Raw genomic sequence first — 17240 nt, 5'->3', positions numbered from 1 at the left:
TATTGTCCCTGGAAACACTGCCATCTGTTGTCAGAAAAGAAAGGTCACTTCTGAAATTTTGCCAGGCAATAGGTTTTCTACAATCACAGAAAAAAAAAAAATATGAGACTGTTTCTTAGCTGAGCCAGGTCCTACAGGGAGAAAAGTCTCTATGGGAACTGTAATTTGGAAGATGTCCAAAGTACAAAAATAGATTGGTTTTCTCAAATAGTGAAATGATTCTCTAAAACAAGGTGACTCTCGCAGGCAGCTCTTACTAATTACCATATACTGATCTATATTATTTTAATTTCTTTCAAATATACAGAGAGCCAAAATTATGGCTAAAATTCCAATCATTATACCTGGGTTAAGACTACATTTTTCTTAACTTTTCCTAAAATTTCCATTAAATTTTATTAGGTGATAAATGTGACAATATTCCCTGTGGATCCATAATAGAAGAGAAAGAAAAAAATCACCAAAATCATCATCTAGTCGGTCCACATGGAAGGGATTTTAAGTCTTATATATATCATGTTATCTTCTGTTACAAAATAACATATTTTCTAAGAAGAGATTATGACAGAAGTTATTTTTCACTTACCACCTTTGAATTTTTACCATTTTAAATTAAGAAACTTAAGTTGTGCCCCCGATGAAATGGAGAAGGTGTTTATGAAAAATAATTTTATCAGTTTAGATTTGCTAATTTCATTGGTATGTTCTCAGTCATTAACTCATGTCCACTATGATCTCACTAACGGAAGAGAAGGATTCATGTAGAGAATCCAACCAAAGTCTTGAAGCCATGTCCAACACTAGGGCTTAACACACAGTCATTTACTCCACACAACAACCCTACGAGGTTGGCTTTCTAGACCCGATTTACAAATAAAAAAAGTGAGGGAGGTTCTGTATCCTCCGTAATATCACACAACAGCAAACTCAGGATTCATTCAAGCCCACATGCGTCCATCTCTACAATCCTTTCCTCTTCTGTTTACCTCAACAAAGGCTGTGTACTATAGCATTGCACCTGTTTCCAATTTGTATTTTATCTTTTAGGGTGCATGGCAATTGAGATGCTTTTTCTTAATCTATTTCTGCCTCTTGAAGCACAGCAACTGGTAAACTTGTGGCAAGTGAAGTTGTCACATAGATGTCTAGATGGAAGCAGCCCACCAGCATGGGATTTAAAGATGATGACAGATGCTTCACCAAGTAAAACTAAACAGGTGAGATACCAGGGTTAGGTGTAAAAGGTTAGCAGATCCAAATACTGCATGCAGTGGCCTCGGCTGGTGGTTCACTGTGCTGAGAGGGACACTAGCTTGAGGAATGGAGGCAAAGCCCAGCCGGTTCGGAATTGAGACCTGGACTACTCTAGACAGAGGAGAAAGGTGAAAAGCATCTATGAAAAAGCACACCCACCATTCCCAAGTGGCTGAAAACCGGCCATCATTATGAACTCAAACTCCTTTCACTGACAGCTGTGTTTAAATTATGAAAATCTCAGTGGTGTATGACTTCCACTCTGCGATTTTTGAAGTTCTATACTAATGATGTTCAGCAAACCTGCTTTGAGATCCCATCTTGCTGAGAAATGGAAGGCCTTTGAGAAAACCCTTGAGCCCATAGAGCTTAGCGTACATGTATTTAATGCATTTATATCTTTTTAAGAATAATTTATAAATCTGGTTTAGTACACAGTTAATGTCCTACCTATACCTATTACTGTGATAACCCACAATCTTAATAACAGCGTTGCATGGATCCTTCAGGCTCTCACAAAGTGAGAAACTACCTACATAGGCTGCTTTTATTAAAAACCATTGAAAAGGTGCTCTATGACTCTGGTTTTCAATATTTGAGAATCACGTAATGGATAAAAAAAATTCTTCTGTGTTTCATCTAGTCAATCCTTTAATTTTACAGTTGGAGAAACCCACCCAGGGAGGTTAAGGGATTTGTTCAAAGTCTCACTACCACTTAGTAAAAAACCAATCCAGTGAATGGCTCTTTCCACTATATTCCAAATAAAAGGCCCTATTATTTCCCCGTAGCCAAGAAGTTTTGACTATCATAATGTCATGTGAGGTCACTAAGATTTATTTTCTGGGCTTAGAGACTATTGCTAAATACCAACCCAACCTATTCGCTTCTCTGAATCATGCTTTCCTCATTTATAAAATGGGAATAATAACATTGAATCAAAGATGGAATTTTTGTTGTTGTTGCACTAAATACATGTGTTGCTTGCCTTCCAATAAAGTGTCACATCCCAAAGTGACAATAACCACTCTGTTGGTCACAAGAGCTTGGGTTTGAAACAAACAATGAATGAAGCATGTTTGAACTCATTAAACTTCTTACTTTCATCTAAGTTACAAGGAAAACTGGAGAGAATTTCAAATTGTGTGTATGACAGAGAAGAGTTTGTAGTTTTTGCTCTAACCAAAACTATATTTAATCAGTAGAGGTATTGAAAAGAATAAGGCATACTAATGAAAAGGGAAAAGAAAAAAGGAAAGGAAAGGAAAGGAAAAAGAGAAGACAAGACAAGACAAGAACTGTTTGAAACTTTCTGGGGAAAGTCCTCTGGATCACTAGATATTGGTCTTTCTTCCTGTCTTTGAGCTTACTACCTTACACATTAGGTCTCTTCCAATAGACTGTAAACTTTTTGAAGGCAAGTTTCATCCCTTACCTAATCTTTGTAATTTCCTGCTATTTAATAATGTCTGACATATAAGAAGCATTTAGTAAGTATGGCGAGAGAAGTTGTCTGGATAGCTGTCCTTTACCTGTAGCTCAGAAACAATCTACCTTTAGAAGCATTTTAACCATAAGTATTTCTAAAATGGTACTACACAATCATCACTTTCTTAAAAACCCTACTTAGCACAGTTTTTTTCTTCTTGATAAACCAGAATGTTTTATTGGAACATAAATTACTATAATCTGCCATAAAAGAACGATATTCTCAGGGGCTACTAAGTATTTTCTTGGTGTTGTATAAATGGCTATAGGCCTTTATGCTTTGAAAGTTCTTAGAAGTGATTATGCTTAAAATAGTTTTTCAGGATCCTACATACCTATCAGGCTGTCATGTTTTTGTGGTCAGCTATAGGTCTGACACTAGTAACCAACAACCAACCCTCATCATAATCAGTTGCTTCTAAACACAGTGCTCTAGGAAACCTTATCACGAACTCAGCTAGATTGTGCATACAGAGAACATGAGTTTCAGATAATGTGGATTCTATCTCTTTTGGCTGCTACTTTTTAAGCTCTGTGTGTTTGGCTTTATTTCTCCCTCCAAAAGAAAAAAAAAAGTCTAAGCTCTAGAAAAATGAGGGTATGACAATGCCATGCAATTTAGAGTGACGTTGTCCAAAGATCCATTTTTTCTAAAAGTAAATATATTAAAGTGCATAAAATTCCCAAAAGAGTGAAATTTCACAAATCTGCCAATTAATGAAACTATTAAAGGTAATATTAAAGCGTTTTTTTTATATCAACTATTAACAGAAAATGATAGTACCATTGAAATTCCTTTATAGTTTTAAAAAAGTTCTGTCAGCAGCCTAGCACCTCATTCTGAAATTCCACAGAAACAGGGATTGCATTTTACCTTCATCTCCTTTGATAGAAAAATATACTCCTGGTGGAAAAAAGTTTAAGCAGTATGGTTCTTAGTTGATATTTCAGAAAGAAATGAATAAGTACATGATGGAGAAGAAAATATTCTTGACTTGGACTCAGAAGACCCTGCCCTGATGGGCCTTACTATTGCAGTTTGGGGCAGTAACTCAGTATAGATTTGTAAAATTTGCATTTTGGCCAGCTGACCTTAAAATTCCCTCCCAGGATGAATCTCCCTGATTCTCTGGAATCTGTAGACTTCATTACAGTATGTATGTGTGTGCGCGTGCACATGTGCGTGTGGAGGCGGCGGTAAATACAAAAGAAAAAAAGAAAAAGAAAAAGGAAAAGAAAAAGAAATGATGAGACTATCCTGTCAATTCATTAGTTATTTGTTTAATTTAATTCACTGGCTATTCATTAAGCACTGATTGTATACCTATATGAAACTGAAGCCCAATCCCTGCTCCCCAGAGGCTCACCATTGCTCAGCCAGGGAGGTAATACTCATATACAAATAAGGCAGCAAAGTTTATGTCTTAGCCAGGCACACAAAGCCTTCATGATGCAATTTTAGCCTACCTTTGTAGCCTCCTCTATAGCCATTCTAACTCTCTAAGTGTTGCATTCCAAACATACCAACTCAATCACTCCTGCCAGAGAATATCTACTACGTTTCCCCACGCCTCTGCTCATGCAGTCCCCTGTGTCTTGTCTGCATCTCTCAGTCTGCCTGGTGGCCTCCTTCCTCAAGGTCCCACTCAAGACATCATCTTCTCAGCAGCACACCAGCTCTTTGCCCAGGCAGGACTTTACGTGTGACCCTCCCACCTCGTACCCACCATTCTTATTGACTTGTCTGTAGTGGCATCTGTGTTCATACAACTACCTCCCCCCAGTAAGAAGACTCTTCAAGGACAGAGTCCTTCCCTTGCTCCAATTTTACTTCTAAGACTAGTGTAGTTCTGTGAATGAGTAGGTGCTCAAAAACGCTGACTGAATAAAATTGAACTGATAATGACAGATGTGCTGAATGAGTGGTACAGACGTTCAAGGCTATAGCTCTATCAAGGTGTAAGTTTCAAGAGTGAACCCAATATGAGACAAAAGATTTATGCACAAGATCTTCACTCATGCAAAGCCATCTATGAGTTTTAGATTCGTTTCACTTAATTTTATTTATTCACTCATTCATTCAACCACAAGTCAATACTGAAAAATATCTGCCTATACTTTCAACCTATTTTTTTTTTTACCATAGTCCACAGTTCTATGTCATTGTAACAGTTTACTTCACAGTGCTCTTGGTATCTGAAAGGCATGATTTCAGTGACCAGCAGTCATTGAGCCAACAGGAAAGACTGAGGTATGTGTAAGGAAAGCAACAGAAGAATGAAAGTCATGAATGAGACTACCTGATTATTTTTCAACAGCAACAAAATAACGATGGGGGGGGGGGTGGAAGTTCAACTGGTCCCTTTTCCAGCCTACAAGGTGTATGCACTGCGCAGCATCAGGCTATAGATTCTTCAAGGTCCTCTTTCACTCTGATAAATGAGCTATTTTCCTTTAGCAATACGGGTTTGGATAAGAAAGCTTACAAGATCTGGAACCCACTATTATTGTCAGTCCTATAAGCCTGTAACCCTTGGACACTGAGAAATGCGATTAACAGCACTTGCCATTTGAGTGACATTCAGGTACCATGTACTGGATAGAGTGATTCTATCGTTTCACTTCTTCAAGTTTCAAGTTGCCAGAAAGAAATGTGTTTCACTTAAGTTCCAATATGTATCAAATGCTAGTCTTCTGCCTCTCTTGCTCTAAGAGCACCCAATATTTGGGTGCAACATTGACATGAAAACAAGAAGCAATTCAATACAGCTACAGAATTGCTATAAAAACACAGTACAATACACACAAACAAAAAACAGTGTCCCTGAGATTAGGCCAGAAGTCATAGGGGAAGCATGGAGAAGGGGTTGGGAGGTAGGGGGGATCTGCTGAAGGCCTTGTGATTACCATGATTCCGCTGGCTAGTTCCCTGTTTGGACGTTTGCACCCCTCCATTTGTGGTCTCACCATGAAAGCAACAACCTATTAAAGAAACAGACTGGTTATGATCTACAGAGGAAACACTTCTGGGTTTCGGTTCAGTGTTAAAGTTGTGTCCGGGCTGTGCCGTCCTAGGCTCTGGGACATAACCAGTAAGTAAAACACTAGGTAACTGAGGTCAAAATTTCATATATAATATATAAAGCTATCTCTCAGGTAGGTATATATGTAAAGTATAGATTATTTCTCTATAATATGTGATATATATTTCACATATGTATAAAACATTTCCAGGACACAGATGTATCTCTGTATCTAAGAGATGTTAGAATTACAGACCATGAAACAATCTTTCAATTGGACTTGGAATCAAAAAATGGGATCTTGGAGATTTGCAGACGTTTTTGCAGTTTATTATCTTTGTGTCGGTGTTAATCACATGAAATGTGTCTTTATATACAACACGTTTGTTTTGATTTTTCAATGATTTAAAGATAATTCAAAACGGGAAATGGTTTCTTTTTAAAACCACCCTGCTTGACAGTACCAACTGGTTTGAGTCTAAGTACCTTTCTAAACCATTCTTGATTTGCTGCGCAGATTTATATCTTTTCATGTTCCCTCTCATCATTAAGCCAATTATGAAGGAATTATTACCTTTGCTCAATCTGATTTTTTATGGACTTCATTGAAATAGTCTCATCACTCACAATACACTCAGGAGATTGGTCCATTGCCCAGAAGTGCAGAAAGGATATTTCTGGTGAACTCCCATTAGCCTTAGGAGGAGTTACCCATATACATATGATCCTCATCAAGAGATGGATACAGACTTCTATATATTTGAACAGGGTAATAGATCCCTCCTTGCATAACTTTGACCTACTGCTCTTTGTCACGTGCTTGTTAAGCCAGTTAAATATAGGAGGGCTTCATATTTCACAGCTATCCCGTGTGAATGATTAGGCTTCGACTCCCCATCATCAGGTCTTACAACAGTGTTCAAAGCAGAAACAGCTTTGAAATCCTTCGAAGCATGACTTCATTAATAGATGATATACTAAGCATTAGAATTAACTGTATGGATTTGTATCTATTACCATGAATTTGTATGAAATAGCAATGGGCACTCCTTCATAAGAAAGTCTCTTTAATACTGCTAATCAAAATATTTTTATTTCCATAATTAAAACAGGAGCACATGTCTGGCCCATTTGTGCTTAACTTACCATTTGTCAGTAAGAAAACGAGGGTTTCCCCCCTTTTTAAAAGGAAATTTATAAATATGCTAGGCACGTATTTCCAGCTCTTAATTTAAAACTGATGACTATAATAAGAACTACAAAAATGAAATGTTCTTTGTTCAGAGCCATAATTCAGAAAGATGGCTTATTTTACAAAGGCTTAGAAACTATATATTTTTCTATCTTCTTAGACACAGAAAATGGATTGTTTGCAGAAAAAATTCATGATATATGCTTCTGGCTGTTTCAGCAAATGGATGGTAGTGGGGACATCTAGTATATACACGTATATAGGTTATATACGAATACTTTTCTAATTAATACCAGGGGTACAAACCCAGAAATGTGGATCGGGTTGGCTCCTTAACTGGTCAGTAATGGCAGTCAAGGCGAAAAGTTAGATCTTTTGAAAGAACTTTTCTTTTTCCATGCTTGGGGTTTTTTAACAATAGCAGATTTCAAAACTGCTTTTGATATAAACAGAGTCCGCGTGACCCTTCAGAGTCCGATCTACCAAAGTTGCTTAAAAAAAAAAAAAAAAAAAAAAAAGACAACTTTGGAAGCATGAGGCTAACCGAAACACGTCTCTCAATTGTTTCTACCGTTGCTGCAGTTCTTGGCTCGATCAGCAAACGACATCTTCCCAAACTTTGGGGTTCACGGCGTACAATTCTGAACTGGGGCTCTGGAAAATTTATTTGCTTGCTCACAGCATCCAAATAGATAATTGCTTGTTTGGGGGCAGGAACGCTTTAGAACTCAAGTACTCTGTCCCCAAGGGAATCATACTGTCATTTGTTTTTATTTTCCAAACGAAAACAAATGGCACTATGTTTCCTAAGGGCAAAAATGACTTCAGTCTATTTCTTTTCCTATACACTCTCGTCTCTTTCATTGGTAGTTCGATGGAATATCCAGATAGTCCCCACCCCGCCACCCCCACGACTTGCACCGCCGCAAAATGTATTCACTCGCTGTACAGTAATTAACAGCTCTTGACTGGAAAACTGCCAGCATGTACAACGTGACACTCTTCCTTTGAACACTAACAAAGTGCATAAGTAATTTATGTTGGATTAAATATCCCTAACAGGGACCCTTAAGTAACCCAATCACTTTAAACAGGCTCCACATGCATGCTCCAGTGCAGGCAAAATGTCAGACAGTGATAACCCACTAATAGCACAATTCTAACTATATTCCAGCCATTAGCATTTTATGACATCAATCCTCATTAAACCTGGCAAGGAAAAAGATACTAATGTTTCCCAATTTTACAGCCAAGGTGGAAGAGAAATGGAGAAAATGTAGACAGGTGCTGTCTCCCAAAAAGGATTAACATTTTTTAAAATGTGGTAGCAATTTTCTGTTAGTACCTTTGTTTGCATTGAAAGAGAGACAACAAAGAGGTAATGGCTACAAGGACCTCGATGGAATTCAGCCAAGAGTGAAAGAAAAGCCTGGTATTTCAGCCATTGTACTCCCTGCTAAAGCACTGTGCCAACTCATCTTCCAACCCATTATATGAAATTTAATTTAACCTGCTATGCAATTAATTCAGATGTTCAGCCTATTTTTCTCACGGCAGAATCCCTCACACAATGCCTTATTTAAATATTAATCAGTCCTCTTTCAATTAGGACTAATTTGCTTCACAGGGTTTCTCTCATCTTCTGATTGCAGGAAAATGGAGGTAACTTGCAACGTTTGAGGATAATTAACATGGTATTTTTATAATACTGATACATCAAATGGGACCTTAATGAACCCCGCTGATTCCATTTAGTAAAGCATGCCTCAAAGTTATAATCAAGAGGAAAGCCATTGCCATCTGTTTAAAATACTAAGGAGCACAATTTAAACACAAAATGCTTATTTCTCTAAACTGTCTATTGTAGAGGTCTGCAAAAGTCATTTTTCTATGCAAACTAATTGTACAGTATTTTAATTTGAACCTTTTATTGCACGTGCACAATACAGTGACATCTGAAGACGTGGGGGCCCTGTTTAATTAAATGTTGACAACCACAGAAATAAGTAATGTTTGTCAATGTTACTTTTTCCCAGCGCACTGCGCAGTTGCCGTTAGAGCCACGGTAGGAAGTTTTTACATTTCTAATGAACCTCCTACTTCACAGCCTTTTGCTTCATATTTGAAGAACTTTTCCTAACAAAAGCCACCGAAGCCCCGCGAAATGGAAAAACATCAGCAGACGCTGTTGGTTTGCTGCTTCGAACGTCACAGAGTAAACAGCTTAACATTTACACACGGCCAGGTGTGCGCAGTGTTCCATCTGCTTCCAGGCAGGTTGAAGGTCAACATTTTAGGCTTTGAGCTGTTCTAGAGTTCCTTGGTTACATCTAGGTGACCAAGAGGCTATTGGCTCCCGGGGTCATTATCAAAGCACTCAACATGTTCCAGTGGTAATAAAACATGATTGATGACAGATTGCTTATTTACAATGTTTACACTGCGGCCACAAGGATTTCCTCTGTTACCTTTTGAAAAAAGGAGGCATTTACCTGCGCAGGTTTTAAAAGGAAGCAGAAGCTCCCCTCATTTTCTTTAGAAGCAACCCCACGCCCTGGATCATTACGGCAGAGGCAATAAAGGGCAGAGTTTTCATTTGTAAAGACAAAACGGAGCATCTGATGTGAAATATCACATTCGTATTGTTTCAATCAATAAAAGTATCACCTCAGTGCCTAAGATGTGTTTACCATATAGGCAAAGAAGACATTATTGGGGGGTACAAAGAAGTACAGGCAATTCCTATATGTCTTAGGGGGCCAACCAAGAGTGGGAAACGCACTCCAGTCAGATATGAGAGGAAGAGCAAGACAGGCCATCCATGGTTGTATTAAAAAAAAGAGAGAGAGAGAGAGAGAGAGATTAACTAGACAGGAAAAAGGCGATTAGATTGAGGCATTATGGAAAAGAGCTCAAGTTCTGATATTTCACCAGATTAAATGAACAGCACATGGAAATAGCTTACTTTTTGTTACTCTGTTGGGTTCGACTTCTAGGACAAGATCTAGAAACTTCTCACCCCGGCGCCCACTGCAGCTCCATGCTTTACGCACACTGGGAACCAGTCAACTGTTTATTGATTTGAATAAGATTCGTGTGATTATTTGGCAACTACCTGCTGAGCACATACAATGTTCCGTGCACTGTTTAATCACTGAGTATAAATTAGTGAACAAAAAGATAAGGCATGTCCCTGTTCTCAAGGAGTTCAAGATCTAGTGGGCAGAGAGAGATATTTCCAAAGATAAACAAACCAACTCGAAAATTTCCAAGCGTACGTATCTATGAAGAATGCCAAGCTAGGTGTTAAGGATAGAGGCTCAAGTGCGGGGACCTTTTCAACTGGATGGTCAAGATGGGCCACTCTGAGGAGGTGACACTTAGTGTAAGAACTGAATGACAAGGAGCCAGCTTTAAGGAAGACCATGCCAGCCTGAGAGAGCAGGATGGGGGAAGCTGTGAGGTCGGAATATGCTTGGCTGGTACGAGGAACATTAAAAATAAATAAAGACACCAGAGAAAAATACAAAATGAGGTTGGAGAGATGAGCGAGGGCAGGAAAATGCATGGCCTTGCATTTCATGAGATGAAATTGTATTTTCCCTGCTGAGTGTAATAGGAAGGATCTGGAAGGTTGTATGCAAAACAGTGACAGACTCTGATTTGTGATTTCTTTCTCATGTTCTAGGTGGACAAGGGATGGAGAGGAGTCCATGGGAAAGCAAGGGGGCCAGTTAGGAAGCTTCTGCAGCAATCCAGGTGGGCTGTTCTCATGGACGTGATGGCCCGAGTGAGGTTTTCAGAGGGGCCGAGGAAGAGATGCAGATTTGGGGGAAGGAGAGAAAGTGTGGGATCAGAGATGACTTTGACGGTGTTGCCGTAAGCCATTCAGCATCTCTTTCCGAGATATTAGGGAAAAATCTAGAGTTCTTTTACCGTCGCTTTAGTTTAATTTGGGGGGGAGGGTACGGTTTCTTTAATTTTGTAAGTGGAGCTGTAACACAGTAAAATGAAATCATCAAAATAATACGTAAATCACTATTATTAGTAACTCTACGGATATTCTTTTCAGCATTTGCAGTGTGATGCCTCTGAACCTTTGCATGTGCCATCAGCTCTGCATGCATCTCTCTTCTCGATGTCTCTCCCCTTAGTTAATTTCTACACTTTTCCTCAGTAATAACAAAAGCTAACACTTAATGATTGCTTAGTCAGTGCCAGGCACTCTACTGGGTGCTTAAATGACATTATTTCTTTTAAAATCTCCCCCAAAACCCCACACGGTAAATGGTTTTCCAATTTTATATAAGAAACCAAGGCTAAGAGAAGTTAAGAATCAATTTTGGATGTCTGTTCCAAGAAGCATGTCCTGATCATAAAGGACAGTGAGGCCCTTTCTCTCTGTGTGCTGGGCATGTCCCATTGTGAGTCTGTAGGGGATATGAAACATGGCCCTCAGATTGTTGGACTCTCCTCCTATGAGGTCCTTGAGTGCAGAGATCACATCTAGCAAACAAAAACAAAAACAAAAACACTTGCTAAAAACGACCTCTCCACAGCGGTTACAAGAGGCTGGGAGTAGGGACAAATCATTATTTAATGGGGTCAGAGATTCAGTTTGGGATGATGAGAATGTTCTGGAAAAGGATGGTGGTAACCATTAGGTTGCACAAGAATATGAATGCACTTAATGCCACTGAACTATACACTGAAAAATAGTCCAAATGGTAAATTTCATCTTATGTGTATTTTTACCACGATTTAAAAACTAAACTCTGCTCAGTCGCCACTACTGCAAGAGAGAAGGGGTCTACTGGAATTTATCCCAGATGTGAACGGACAAGTCTGCCGAGCTTGCGTTAGAAGGAGAATCTACTGTAGAGGAAGGATGGTATTACAGCATTGGGGCAAGTCATAATTACAGGTGCAACCGCACCACCACGTCAGTGGGAGAAAATCACTCAAGGCAGAGCCAGCGCTGGGATGTACGGAAAGACCGCACTCAAAGAAGATTGCCTAGCCCCTTGAAATATTTGTCCCAGGGAATGTATTTTCCAGAAAGAAGGAGAACAAGGGGGAACGGCTCTTATGATGGCCGTTGGTTAGGCCACCTCAAATTGTTTCCACAGTAATTTCCTAGTGGCTGCAAAAATCCCTGGAATCAGGGATTCAAATTGAAAGAAAATGTACCCAAATAAAACTCTTGAGTACCCAAGATTTTGACTTGCACGTGTACCGTCCCCAGAGGGACCTTACCTCTGGCTGCCAGCACTGCTGCTCCAGTCTGACCTGCCGAGGCCGAATTCTTGCAAGTACGTCCCGCAAGGCCCAGGAGTTCTTCAGGGACTCCCATCCAATTACTTATCCCTCGCAGCTTGAGAGATCCTATCTGTCTCCCAGTTTAAAGACAGAACGGCTGCCAACAGGCCAAAACGATCATTAATAAGTTAACTGTTACCAGATAAGATTGAAATCTATGCCAGTCCTATTTTAAAGTAATCTCTCCTATAATTACTACACAAAGTGCTGCCAAGACGCAGACTCTGATGTGGGGGCGAGGCGATGTGGTTGCGCATCCACGCGCAGCTCGACAGGTGTGCACGGCCTCACCTGGGTGCCCTTCCCAGCCCCAACACTCACCCACCCCCGCCCCCCCACCGCCAGCCACAAATAACGCTTGACATGTATTAAACACAAAACTGATGCTTTACACAGCGTCCGGTCCCCTTAAAACTAAGAACAGAATGGCTTGGTTCTGTTGGTTGGTGTGACACTTGTCCTCTAAGGGGATGATGGGCCCCGTGTTTAGTGCAGAAAACATGGGGAAGCCCAACTGAAGAGGCCCCCTGCACCCTTGATCTGAGCAAATCTAAAGATTCATTTTTAACCAGCGGCCCACTCCCACTCCATCAATCCACCGCCATCGCATCTTGCATTTGGATTTTTATAGAGCAGGAGAAGAAAACAGCCAACTAGAGGGAAAAAAGCTGGTAAGAGTTGTAATAACAAATCCCTATGTGGCACTGATGATGTGCCACTCACCACCCAAAGGGCTTCCGAATACGAACTCACTTACCTGCCCAACGCTAGGAAGTAGGAACAGTGTTATAGATGGGCGCACTTAGACACAAAGGGGGGATGAGCCAGCTCAGAGTCTCACAATTAGTAAGTAGTAGAGAAGAGGGGAGGGAGGGTGGTGAGCAGGGAGCAGGAGAAGGAACAACGCGTAAGAATTTCCCACTGAGGGAGATAGTGGCATGTCCTCACTATGGCAGTACCCTCCCACCACCCAAGCTGTCCTCAGTACCATTTTCATGCACCCTCCGGTATTGCCAGCCTATTCTAGTACTGAATACTCACCTGCCTAACTGGATTTTAATTGAAAAAGTAATAGATGAGTATGTTGCACCCGTCAGATGATAGTTAAAGGTAACCCAGTCAAAGACCACATTCCTCCTACCCTGGGCCTCCTACACAGGTGACCACCGTAGACATTTTTGGATGTGTCCTCTGGCTCACAGTTATGAACAGTGATTACACAATCTCTACCTGCTACTACCTGAACCCATGTCTTGTTCTGTCCTCTGTAGTACTAACAAGTTAGTTCTGTCCATAAATAGATAAGCCCATATATTTAATTTAATAATTTAATTTAATGGATCCTATTGCCGAGCAACATGAATGTGTACATAGTCGAAAACTAGAACCAATAACTTCGTAACAGTTATGATGACTCCAGTAAACCAGTCATCCCCAGATTACGTCTAACTACTATTCTTGCATTATGTTTGCTTAAGAAAAACAAATTCCAGTGCTGACATATAATCTCTCAAGAGTCAATAAATGCCCACTCTCTTCCATCATTTATTCACTTATTCCACGAAACCTTTAATGAAAAATATTGTGTATAGAGTGTACCCAATCCTGAGGATACAAAGCCTAAAATGGTATGACAGGAGACCTCTTTTCTGAGATCAACCACATATAGCAGGGTGTGAGCAACAAGTCATCATCATAATGATGATGATGAAAAATATTGATGTGAGCAAGGATGCTGATGAGAGGCCACACTGACAGGCTTTGCTGTGCACCACGCTTTACTGTTCTCGTGGCTTTACAAATGTGTAAATGTACTCACTTTAGCATGGTAACAACCCCAGAAGCCTATTGCTTTTATCCACATTTTACAGAAGAAACGGCCCAGAGAGCTAAACACCTAGTAACACAACTCCCCTTGGTCCAACTGGCCTCCCAGCCCAGCCATTAGTGCTAGTCTTTGCCCCAAAACATCACGTGATATTGTGCCCACAGAAGTCTGGTCAGAATATTCCAGAAACAGCAAAAAGAATGCAAGTCGGATGTGGTGGTAGGAGAAGTGTCCTTAGGAAAGCTGCCAGAAGGAGGTGGTCTTTGAGTTGAGTGTTTAAGTGTGGATAAGGCAAACAGATGAGGAGGATGTGGCGTGGGAAGGGAACACAGTATCTAAAGGGATTGAGTCCAGAAACAGCTGATCCCTCTTGGAAACTACATCATTTGCCACATGAGGACTGAGATGGCACTTCGAGGAACAGAGAGAGAAGCTCAGAGTTAGGTGTCTCACTGTGCACAGGCTCTTATCCTGTCAACACTGGGATACTTTGTTGTTTTTACTCAGCCTCATCCTGCCTCTTACAGAAAATTGCCATTTGAATTTTTAATAATTTCAGGACCACATTGGTCTCCGTGGAAAGTACAAATTTTGGACATCCTTAAAACATCTTCTATCCAGGCCCTCTACCCCAGCAGTTCATCTATGTGCAGTAGTGAGGCTCTTTTCTAAATTATGAATGAAACTACTTACCATATACATCGATCTGTGAAATGAAGTTACATTCAGCTGTATCAGGTAACTGACCCTTCTTTTCTATGCTGGTTATCAGTATTTACAATATTTATCCCATTTATGGGATGAAATTGCTTTATTCACTAGTGCTATTAAAATTGGTATAAATTATTCTTCATAAATTTGGTGGGCGTGTAGGTGTGCACATTACTTTGCAGATGTTTGATGTTATTTATTCTGACAAGGTTGAAGTTAAAGTGTCTGCTTTATTTTTTTGCCTGGACCATCTTTCTATCCTTTAAAACACACAGACCCTTTGTATGTCCTTTCCGAGTCTTCGTGTGTCTCTCCTTTTCCTCAAAAACAAGGATCCTGCTAAAATAATATCTGGCAATCTCTTACATAGCCAAGGATCTATATCAAGAGGTATCCGTGGTTAGGCTGGGCAGGCTTTTTGAGTCATTTCCCTCCTACCAGAACCATCCTCCAGTGTGACTCAGATTACCTATCATATATAATCTTCGTGCTAATAGTTAAGGCGCTACCACCAGAAGCTCCAACATTTTCACATCAACAGTATGCCCACAACTCAGCCCTCTCTGTTTGATTCTATCAGCACATGTGTTTTCACACATTATTGGATATTCATGTATTCCTTTTCCTCTTTTTCATGAACGTATAGTATTTCTCACTTTATTTTTAATTTTGTTTCAACAAAGTGCTTCCTTTCAAGCTTCTATCCTTTTTCAAGTTCTCGGTTAAATGCAGTGTAGACTCAAATGGACTGTCTACTGACTTGCACTTCCTTCCTACAAATTGTTACAGCTGTGTTACTGGACTCATAATTCTGTGCTTAAAACAGTGAAAATAAAGTTGCTTCTCCCCCTTCTTTGGCTCTAAATGTTTCTTTATGCTCTCTGTTAAAAAGTTCCCATTAAATTACTTTTTTTTAGATTTTATTTATTTATTCATGACAGACACAGAGAGAGACAGAGGAAGAGGGAGAAGCAGGCTTCCTGCAAGGAGCCCAGTGTAGGACTCGATCCCAGGACCCCAGGATCATGACCTAAGCTAAAGGCAGACGTTCAACTGCTGAGCCACCCAGGTGCCCCTAAATTATTTTCTTCTTTATTATCGTAATATGCTACTTCTTCTTCCTTCAGATCCCAAAGACACATCAAATTTGTATATTCAACTATTCTGTCTTAATGTTGAAAAAGGATCATGACATAATAACATGACTCAGGACAATTATAAAACCTGGGGGCTCCAGGACAGGTTTAGAGAGCACGTACTGGCCTATGATTTTGCAATGTAAAGACTTCTCCACTGGAAAATTTGCTTAGACCACCATGATTCCAATTAAATCCTGAATTAGGATATAATATCCAATATTAATATTGGATAATATCCAATAATTAATATCCTATATTAATTGCCTGGTATTTTTTAGGTGTGCCTGTTTTACACATATACCAAAGCTCTAATGGTGAATTCAGGTAATTTATTTTAACAAAAGCTTTTCAAATATTAAGTTTCATTCTGGCATAATGGATAACATATTTTGCTCTAAGGAAAGGCAACTATTTAAGTTCTCTTCACAAATCTCTGGTGCTGTGTTGGGGTGGGATTTTTTAAACTTCCCTGTGAGCCAGATAGATGTCTGTGCAAGACCAAGAAGGTAGATGATAGTTCAAGAATGAAAACAAGGTCAGTTTTTTTGTGTGTGTTTTACAATCAAAAATTTGTTCTTTGAAGGTGCTATCTCCTCCCTTTGGTAAGGCTGAGTTATCAACATTTTTCTCACATTCCATCTGAGATTTTTAGCCAATAGTATCATTTCTCAACAACAACAGTAGCTTTTTCAGAGAGATAACACTACTTATTTTCCCTCATTTTGATAAGGCATAAACCACCAGTGTCCTTAGAAGTTAAGGTTATCATTGGCACCCATAATATTACATTAGAATTTTAAAGCCGGAAGAAACCTCTGGTTTCATCAGATTCAGCCTCTGCCTCTTAGAACCTGCGGAACCTGCTCCCCCCTCACCCCCAAAGTGAAGCTATTTGCTATCTGGCCAAACTTAGTAATTAGCAGGGACCCTTGAGACTGGACTCTTGGCTCTTACACTGGTGCTCATTCTCCCTCACTGCACACCTCTCTCTTCAGGGGCATATTTGATTTGTTCTTTTTAAAAATGTTTACTTGTTTTCTCTTGGGTTTGCTCCATTTTCAAGCCAATAGCAAGCTGCCTGATAAAATGGTAACAAAAAGGGAAAAAGTTTTTGTTTTGTTTTGTTTTTTTCTGAATCTGCATGTATTTTTCCACTATTGCCCTGAGATCCAGAGCAGCGTGGTGTGATGAAATCTCACTGGACTGGGGGTATGTGAATAATTCTTTGGCTGTTTCTAACCAGCTTCGGGCCTAAGGCAAAGCCACTTAGCTTCTCTAGGATTTTA

General features: G+C 39.8%; 1 protein-coding gene across 3 annotated transcripts in view; it reads right to left on the bottom strand.

Moving 5' to 3' along the window:
- TOX (thymocyte selection associated high mobility group box) overlaps positions 1-17240 on the bottom strand; it is a 298639-nt gene that overhangs the window by 204540 nt on the left and 76859 nt on the right. Inside the window, exon 1 of one of the 3 annotated variants that reach the window (XM_072734683.1) lies at positions 12214-12368. The exons of the other annotated variants lie outside the window; for them this stretch is intronic. The gene's annotated coding sequence lies outside the window, so the exon portion shown is untranslated. Of the gene's footprint in view, positions 1-12213; positions 12369-17240 lie in introns of those variants that run through there. 3 annotated transcript variants of the gene reach the window in all.

Source organism: Vulpes vulpes, chromosome 13 (genome assembly GCF_048418805.1).
Source record: "Vulpes vulpes isolate BD-2025 chromosome 13, VulVul3, whole genome shotgun sequence".
NCBI lineage: Eukaryota > Metazoa > Chordata > Mammalia > Carnivora > Canidae > Vulpes > Vulpes vulpes.
The sequence above is the reverse complement of the archived record's forward strand: the minus strand, read 5'-3'. Positions and strand labels throughout refer to the sequence as shown.